We start from the raw sequence: 10,228 nt of genomic DNA on the forward strand, positions 1-10,228 counted from the left end.
CCACCGCAAACCTATTCATTTAACAAGTTACAGGAAACATTATAGTTGCAAAACCTAATCCATGCTGTGTGTAAATCTATCAACATTAATAGTCAAATTCCGTTTTATATTTCCAAAATACTGGTCATTACTTTGACTGTGAAAACGAATTAACATTTAAATAACTTGGAAAAAAATGAATTTCTTTTTGATTCAATATAATGCCTTTTTACTGATACATAATTCAGAATAGCTTTCAAATATTAATTAAATGAAAGATTACTGCAAAATAAGGTATCTTAACTATGACAAGTGAATGCTCCTGTATGTAATTTGACAGTGTTTGTATCTAAATCTATTTTACAGTCATAGTTATTCTGTGGAAATGTTTGGATAATGGATAATCCAAATTTTATTTCCATCAGAAGCTATTAAGTGTGAAATATCTAACAGATTCAGTTATTCTCTGTCTCCATCAATGTGTTCAGCTATGTGTTACTGGATTAATATGTCAGCTACCATCCTTCAAATACAGTTCAGGGAATCTGATTAAGAAAACTGAAAATCCTACAGAACTGTATTCATGCGATCAGAATTATAGGCCTCTCAACTTCCAAATGTACCCAAATGCTCATCCCTATTTTGCCTTGGCAAGAAAGCAACAACAATACCTGAACTAATGCAGTCACAATTGAAGTACTCGCCGTGAGAAAGAGGTGGTCCACGACCGGTGACTCATGTAGGCTTGGCAATTCTGGTTGGTGTTATTCCCAGTGATTTGATCATGTGACTTCCAATCACATGACATCTGATCACGTGACAACTACAAATGTTGCTGCATTTAGAAACATAGAAACATAGAAAATAGGTGCAGGAGTAGGCCATTCGGCCCTTCGAGCCTGCACCACCATTCAACAAGATCATGGCTGATCATTCACCCCAGCACCTCCCCCCCACGCCCCCTCCACACCCCCCGACCCCCCCAGCCACAAGGACCACATCCAACTCCCTCCTGAACACATCTTTACAATTTACCTTTTAAATATTGGCTTGCTTATAGTTGAGTATCCTTTCTCGTGGATACACACCAGCAGCAGTTGTGTGAGATGTTCTGAGAACTGGAAGTGGGCAAGTGGAGAAAGGGAAATAAAAGGCAGGGGAAAGGGGAATCCGAAGTTGGGGGAGGGGTACATGTGGGGGGACCAGACGTGGAATCCAGAACTTTGATTGAATCAGTAGCTAATAGTTAATCATTGAAATTTCACCGCTAACTAATAACAATACTGATAACACTCAGATTCCCCTCATAACCAACAGTAATACAATAACTGACAGTTAATCCATATGTAACTGGTAGTAATAGATATCTTATCTGTAACTAGTATTAATCCTATAATCTACTGATATACACCATGTAAGTACAGCCAGATACCCCAGCACTGCACAAGGTGTGGTCAGGCTTCCCAGTCAATGCCATGTTTAACAGGCCCGATCTCTCTCCCTGTCTCCTTGGGCTCTGGTTTGGACTCTGATTCGGTGCGAATGTGACAACTCTGAACTGGGAGCCTCAGTCAGATCCAATCTGTACTTGGACTTCACCCATCAAAAATCGTCCGGCACCTGAACCAAATCGAGAGATGGCACAAAGGACAGTGGGCTCGGTGTTTGATGCACTTCTCACAGGTCACATCGTCCTAAACTCAGCACAGCACCAACATTTCCCAAGCATTCCATGGGCTCTGACTCAATAATGGAGAATTTTCATAGAATGTTAGAACTTGTAGTAGAAGATGGAGGCTATTCGGTCCCTCCGTTCCCCAGTCCTCCACTCTCCCTCGACGTCCTCCCATCCCCGACCCCTGTCTCTCTCTCCCCTCCAACCTATAGTCCTCTGTCACTTCATCATCATCATGAGCCCCAATCCCATGCCAGTCTTCCTTCTCTTCCCCATGCCACACCCCCACCCCACCGCCCAAGTCTCAGTCCCCTACTCCCTAATTCCTGTTGACCAAAGCCCCCCACCTCTCCCCACCTCATCTCCCTTTCTCTCTCACACTTCACCCCCACCAGAATTCTGCTGACTAGCCGGTCCTGATTCCAGTTACCCCCCCCCTCCCCACCACCCCAAGCAAGGACTGGCTCCCTGCTACAGCGGGCGGGTGGTGTTGTGATGTGACCGAGTGGAAGGGGCCACTGCTGCGGCAGGAAAATAAAAGCATGAAGGTCCGTTCCCCACTCTGGGAGATCTCCAAGCAATGCGGGAGGGTTGGCAACCCTAACCCAACAGCAATAATTCACGTGGGGCAGTACTAATGTCATGGAGGAGGAAATTATCATTGCTGCAGAGAACTCCAGAAATATCCCCTCATTGGTTCTTGCTAATGACACTGAGACGTGGGAGGAAGCAAAGCACAGGCCGCTGCTTCCTCCATGGCCAACCTTCCACTTCTGGATGTTGTCTGGTGACCTCTGCTGGCTATCAGTGAGCAGGATCCGCTTCTCGGCCTTTTGGCTAAGATCATGCGTAACTGACCTGACAGGGGAGTAACCATGACCCCAAAGTGGTTCTCCCTGGATCAGGAAGGTGGTTCTTCTATGCTTTTTGGAAATAGGAGGTGGGTGGGGTGGATTGACCCATCCACCTCCACGGAGGTGTGTGGGGGGCCTGACCCATTCACCTCCATGGCACGAACCTGGTATTGCAGTACTTCCAGGAACGGTGCAATGGCTCTCGGCCTTTTGGCTAAGAGCATTGGCGCAGAGTGATCCTTGATGTGTGCAAGATGACCTCTGGCATTTGTGATTTGACAAAGAATTGGAAAGATTGGCTACGAATTAAAAAAAAAAAAATCAGTGAGCAGTGTTGTAGAGAGTAGAAATATATATATATAACTAGGCATTAGGCACCTGCTGGATATTTAAAACTCACATAAGCTTAAAATGGACACACACATAAAATGGCTGCCCAGGCATGATGGGAAATCAGGTAGTCAAGCTGTGAACTGTTGAACGTTCAATGACCAAGCAATAACCCTGTGAGGCCCACTATAGGAATGCCTGGGATGCGGGAAGACAGAGATAAGAAGGAAACCATCTCCTGTGAACAAGGTCATAAACCAATTAATTCCCCAGGAAGAAAGATAAGAGGGAAACCATCTCCTGTAAACAAGGTTATAAACCAATTATTTCTCCCAGATGAAAGAACTAGGGAGAGAACCTATAAAGTCATCGATCAGCCCAAGCTGACAATAACCGAACATATGGTTCCCGGGATAATAGGGGAATTCTATTGGGTTAAAAGAACCTATATGTAATCTATAATCGTTGTGATTGGCTTGTGTCCAGCCGTGATGGGCTGTGTAGCTGTAGTAAACTGTTTGTAACTGTTGTGAAATATATAAAAGTGAATGTAACCCTTTGTTCTGTGGAGAGAAGCCTGGACTCAGTCTTGTGATTTCCTCCCCGCTAAGCATAATAAAGGCCACATCAGCATTGGAACCGACTCTGAGTGTTGAGTGATTCTTCTGAGAAAACACTAACGCTAACAAGCAGGATCCGCTTGACTTGATGCTCCCCATGGAGAAGTGGCCTACCAATACTCTCTTGTGAAAAAAGGTAATTTAGGTGAGGTACCAGCGTATGTCTGGAGCCAATTTAATTGTCCTCTATGCAGGTCAATGGGCCCGGATTTTGCATTGAGAATAATTAGCTTACCATTATTATGGAATAAATTGACTGCGGCTTCTGGAGTATGCACATGTGCAGTTAAACGAGAAAGTTGCGGTCTGAGTTGCCCAGTTTCTCCATAGTCTGTACTCAACAATAGACTCAGCATTTAAATCAATGTAATGGTGTGAACTTACGGTACTTACCCCCTAGTTACCCACTAAACACAGTAGAAAAAAATAGGGCTGGTGTATTAAGGTGGAAGTGAATTTTTAACCTCTCTGGCACTGAAAATTTAATTTTACAAGTGTGGAGTCTCGTTCCTTCAGAATTTGATGAGTGTTGGAGATTAAAATGTTTAAATCTTTTTTTACTTTTCCTGTCTCTCTCTTTTATCTCTCCCTTTTAATCCCATCTTTCTTTTCCAGTCTTTATTTCACTTTCAATACATGAATTAAATCTACTTTATAATTCCTGGTTTATACTTCCTGGTTTAGACTCTGCGGGGGCGATTTTAACTCTACTCGCAGGGTGGGCAGTTAAAATTGGCCTGGCTCTTACCTGTCTGGAAGCTGCCATGATTGCAATATGTGCAATTTTAACCTGCTTTCCTGAGTAGGCAGCAAGGACACATGCTCGGAGCCAACAAGGTCCTTCTTTACACATGCATGTTGCGGCCCGATGACATCATTGAGACCCGATTGTAATTCTCAATTGAGTGGGGAATTCACCTGGTGTTAAATTCAGGGCCTCTGGTTGAAGAGCCACACTGTTGCTTGACTGCTCACACATGCCACAGATCCCCTGCTCACACATGCCACACAAGATCAGACGCCCGATGAGAGCAAGTCCCTGATGAAAAGCCCGCAAAACCTCTGTTTCTTTCCTTTCCATTGCCACAGTCCGAGTCAATGCCTTAAAGAGAGAAGGCAAGAACACTGTAAGTGAAAGGTTGTATGGTGGGGGTTTGGGGGGGAGGGTGCGGAATCAATGGACTGTGGGAGTACAGCATGACCGCTTCTTATTGTCTGGATTTTCAGTAGTACAGATACGAATGTGGCTTTGTTTCCAGTGTGAAATTGTCCATACCGCTGACTCCAATATAACTGCAATACTACAGTGGAATATTTGTTTGTGACAAGTTCAGTTGCACACATCATGAATGTGTTTTTTTTATTTGCTTCCTGGCTGAAATGCAAAGCTTTTGACTTGTATTTGTTCTGGGAACATCACTGCGTTCATGTTGTGATGAACTTCTGCCACAGTCTATTGAAAATGTCAACATTGATACCAAGTAACTGCTTAATGCTGGTGACTTCTGGAGCAAATTCTTCTGAACTAGTAATCAGTCCTAATCTCTGTTTTACAGTAAATCATATATGTTCTTGCATAAAAGGAAAATAGAGTTTGAATTAGAAACACAAATCTAAATGCAGCGCAGGAGGGTGAAAAGCTGTTATCTCGCTTCCTTCTCAATCCTAAACTTTACTCTGCTAAAACTAAGACAGAAGGTTGTGGGTTTGAGTTCCACTCTAGAGACTTGAGCACTAAAATCTGGGCAGAATTCAACGCAGTGCTGAGGGAGTCTCCGCACTGTTACAGGCGCCGTCTTTCAGATGAGATGTTAAACTCTCAGGTGATGTAAAAGTTCCCACAGCACTATTTTGAAGAAAAGCAGGGAGTCTTTGCCAAGATTTATCACTCAACCAACACCTAAAATACAGATTATCTGGTCATTATCTCATTGCTGTTTGTGCGATCTTGCTGTAGGCAAATTGGCTGCCACGTTTCCGACATTATAACAGTGACTACACTTCAAAAAAGTACTTAATTAGCTGTAAAGCACTTTGGGACGTCCTGAGGTCGTGAATGTGCTATATAAATGCAATTATTTGTTTCTTTTAATGTTCAACATACGTAGTAGCTGAATACTGACTTGTATGCAATACAAGTATGTTGCTGCTGCAACTGGGATAATGTAAGAACATAAGAACTAGGAGCAGGAGCAGGCCATACATACCCTCGATTCTGCTCCGCCATTCAAAAATTTGGCAGATGGAGTACAAGGTGGGAAAATGTGAGGTTATCCACTTTGGCAGAAGAAATAGAAAAGCAAATTCTAATTTAAATGGAGAAAAATTGCAAAGTGCTGCACTACAGAGGGACCTGAGGGTCCTTGTGCATGAAACATAAAAATTAGTATGCAGGTACAGCAAGTAATTAGGAAGGCAAATGGAATGTTGGTCTTTATTGCAAGGGGGATAGAGTATAAACACCAGCTGCAGGTCGGGGCCATAAAAGGAGCGGAGGTGCGGTGGTCCGGGAGCAGCATGGAGCCAGGCCACTTCAGGAAGCAGCGCGAGCTGGTGTAGGAGGGTGACGGCAGCGAAGAGTGATGTCATCAAGGTCCAGGTCGGTGATTGGGAGCGTGGGCAGACACAGCAGGAGCAGTGAAAGACTGTGGAGGGATGTGATCGGGGCCCAGGAGAGGCGTGAGTTCGGGGCCAGCCCACACTGCGATATATGTGCGCACTTCGTCTGTGCAGCAGCGAAGGTCTCCAGTCGTCTTGGGTAACCCTTGCCACTGCACCAAGCCCTAGCTCTGTCAAGCCCGTGCGGTGGCTGGTGTGCAACGGCCACCACATATTAAAAAAATCCACGCACAGGCATCTTCCACCCTTCAGGATGGAATATTAGGTCCTTCATTGAAACACCTGTGAACTCATCCCTTTTTGGCGTGGAAGCAGGTCATCCTCATTTTGAGGGACTGCCTATGATGATGATGAGAGTATAAAAGCAAAGAAGTCCTGCTACAACTGTACAGGGGTATTGGTGAGGGCACATCCAGAGCACTGCGTACAGTTTGGGTCACTGCATTTAAGGAAGGATATACAGGTTGAGCGTCTGAAATACGGAGTTCCAAAATTCGTAATGTTCCGGAATCCAGACTCCCCCCGACTCGGCAGCCCGACCTCACTCTGGCCCAGCCTCGGCCCGGCCCTCGGTGGCCTGACCTCGCCTCGGCCCTCGGCGGCCTGACCTCGCCCCGGCCCTCGGCGGCCCGACTTCGCCCCGGGCCGATCTCGCCCGCCCTCGGCGGCCCGAGCTCGCCCCAGCCCTACCCGGCCCGACCACGCTCCGGCCCTCGGCGGCCCTAGCTCACCCCGGCCCTCGGCAGCTCAACCTCGCCCCGGCCCTACCTCGGCCCGACCCTCGGTGGCCCAACCTCGCCCCGGGCCTCGCCGGCCCGACCTCGCTCCAGCCCTCGGCGGCCCGACCTCGCCCCGGCCCTATCTCGACCCGACCCTTGGCGGCCCGACCTCGCTCCGGCCCTCGGCGGCCCAACCTCGCTCCAGCCCTTGGTGGCCCAACCTCCATCCAGCCCTCGGCAGCCTGACCTCGCCCTGGCCCCGATCCGCCCCGAAATTTATTCAATGTCCCAGCTTCCACAGCTCTCTGAGGCAGCGAATTCCACAGATTTACAACCCTCTAAGAGAAGAAATTTCTCCTCATCTCTGTTTTAAATGGGCGGCCCCTTATTGTAAGTTCACGCCCTCTATTTCTAGTCTTCCCCCATCAATGGAAACATCCTCTCTGCATCCACCTTGTCAAGCCCCCTCATAATCTTATACGTTTTGATAAGATCGCTTCTCATTCTTCTGAACTCCAATGAGTAGAGGCCCAACCTACTCAACCTTTCATCATAAGTCAAACCCTCATTCACGGAATCAACCTTGTGAACCTTCTCTGAACTGCCGCCAAAGCAAGTATATCCTTTCGTAAATATGGAAACCAAAACTGCACACAGTATTCCAGATGTGGCCTCACCAGTACCCAGTACAGCTGTAACAAGACTTCCCTGCTTTTATACTCTATCCCCTTTGCAATAAAGGCCAAGATACAATTGGCCTTCCTGATCACTTGCTGTATCTGCATACTATCCTTTTGTGTTTCATGCACAAGTACCCCCAGGTCCTGCTGTACTGCGGCACTTTGCAATCTTTCTCCATTTAAATAATAACTTGCTCTTTTATTTTTTCTGCCAAAGTGCATGACCTCACACTTTCCAACATTATACTCCATCTGCCAAATTTTTACCCACTCACTTCGCCTGTCTATGTCCTTTTGCAGATTTTTTTGTATTCTCCTCACACATTGCTTTTCCTCCCATCTTTGTACCATCAGCAAATTTGGCTACGTTACACTCAGTCCCTTCTTCCAAGTCGTTAATATAGATTGTAAATAGTTGGCGTCCCAGCACTGATCCCTGTGGTACTCCACTAGTTACTGGTTGCCAACCAGAGAATGAACCATTTATCCCGACTCTCTGTTATCTGTTAGTTAGCCAATACTCTATCCATGCTAATATATTACTCACAACCTCGTGAACTTTTATCTTGTGCAATACGGGAATAAGGGGTTATGGGGAGCGAGCAGGGAAGTGGAGCTGAGTCCATGATCAGATCAGCCATGATTTTATTAAATGGCAGAGTAGGCTCACGGGATCAAATGGCCTACTCCTGCTCCTATTTCTTTTGTTCTTATGTTCTATAAAATCATGGCTGATCTGATCTTGGCCTCAACTCCACTTTCCTGCTTGTTCCCTGTAACCCTTGACTCCCCTATAGTTCATGAATCTGTCTATCTCAGCCTTGAATATATTCAATGACTCAGCCTCCACAGCTCTCTGGGGTAAAGAATTCCAAAGATTCATGACTCTATGAGAGAAGAAACTCCTGCGAATCTCCGTCTTAAGTGGACAACCCCTTATTCTGAAACTATGCACCCTAGTTCTAGATTCCCACACGAGAGGAAACATCCTCTAAGTAGCTATGCTGTCAAGCCCCCTCAGAATCTTATATGTTTCAATTTGTGATTCATCAAATCTGTCCCAAGTTATATTTGAAGTCCTTGTATATTGCAACATTACATCGAATCAAACCTTAAAATATATCAGTGCCTCAAAACCAGGAGGGGATAAAAGCAATGCAAATTCTTGCCAGAATTATGTGCTACAGAAATATTGTTCTCATGTTGTCAACTCAAGCAGCGAGACCTACAATTCTCATTTTTGAATTCAGTACAGTAGTAAAATATTTTATATCCAATTGATCATGTTAAGCAGACACTGTAAGTACATGTGGTGACTGAATCAGTGCATGAGTGTAAACTCTCTTCAGCTGGATGCCCACTGTCGAGCTTCTACTTTATTCATATGTCGCCAATAGAAAATTCAAGGAATGCATGGGACTGGTATACGGAATTATTCTGGACCATGCAGTCAATGTATATAGGTTTAATAGAGTGTAGAATTTTCTGTCTATTTTTTCATGCTTGGAATACATCAGCCTGGAAGTTATTGTGTACATTGTTATTGTACAAATGCTTAAATATTCATATTAGAAACATAGAAACATAGAAAATAGGTGCAGGAATAGGCCAGTTGGCCCTTCAAGCCTGCACCACCATTCAATAAGATCATGGCTGATCATTCAACTCAGTACCCCTTTCCTGCTTTTTCTCCATACCCCTTGATCTCTTTAGCTTTAAGGGCCATATCTAACTCCCTCTTGAATATATCCAATGAACTGGCATCAACAACACTCTGCGGTAGGGAATTGCACAGGTTAACAACTCTCTGAGTGAAAACGTTTCTCCTCATCTCAGTCCTAAATGGCTTACCCCTTATCCTTAGACTGTGACTCCTGGTTCTGGATATCCCCAACATCGGGAACATTCTTCCTGCATCTAACCTGTCCAATCCCGTCAGAATTTTATATATTTCTATGAGATCCCCTCTCATCCTTCTAAACTCCAGTGAACACAGGCCCAGCTGATCCAGTCTCTCCTCATATGTCAGTCCTGCCATCCCTGGAATCAGTCTGGTGAACCTTCGCTGTATTCCCTCAATAGCAAGAACGTCCTTCCTCAGATTAGGAGACCAAAACTGAACACAATATTCCAGGTGAGGCCTCACTAAGACCCTGTACAACTGCAATAAGACCTCCCTGCTCCTGTACTCAAAGCCCCTCGCTATGTAGGCCAACATACCATTTGCCTTCTTCACCGCCTGCTGTACCTGCATGCCAACTTTCAATGACTGATGCACCATGACACCCAGGTCTCATTGCACCTCCCCTTTTCCTAACCTGCTGCCATTCAGATAATATTCTGCCTTCGTGTTTTTGCCACCCAAGGGATAATCGCACATTTATCCACATTATACTGCATCTGCCATGCGTTTGCCCACTCACCTAACCTGTCCAAGTCACCCTGCAGCCTCACAGCTCACACCGCCACCCAGCTTAGTGTCATCTGCAAACTTGGAGATATTACACTCAATTCCTTCATCCAAAGCATTAATGTATATAGCAAATAGCTGGGGTCCGAGCACTGAGCCCTGCAACACCCCACTAGTCACTGCCTGCCATTCTGAAAAGGACCCGTTTATCCCGACTCTCTGCTTCCTGTCTACCAACCAGTTCTCTATCCATGTCAGTACATTAACCCTAATACCATGTGCTTTAATTTTGCACACCAATCTCTTGTATGGGACCTTGTCAAAAGCCTTTTGAAAGTCTAA

General features: G+C 45.5%; 1 pseudogene; it reads left to right on the forward strand.

The window, feature by feature from the left end:
* Positions 1-2,471: 2,471 nt before the first annotated feature.
* Positions 2,472-2,709, forward strand: LOC139263592 (U2 spliceosomal RNA; annotated as a pseudogene).
* The last annotated feature ends 7,519 nt before the right edge of the window (positions 2,710-10,228 follow it).

This window comes from Pristiophorus japonicus, chromosome 4 (genome assembly GCF_044704955.1).
Source record: "Pristiophorus japonicus isolate sPriJap1 chromosome 4, sPriJap1.hap1, whole genome shotgun sequence".
Taxonomy (NCBI): Eukaryota; Metazoa; Chordata; class Chondrichthyes; family Pristiophoridae; genus Pristiophorus; species Pristiophorus japonicus.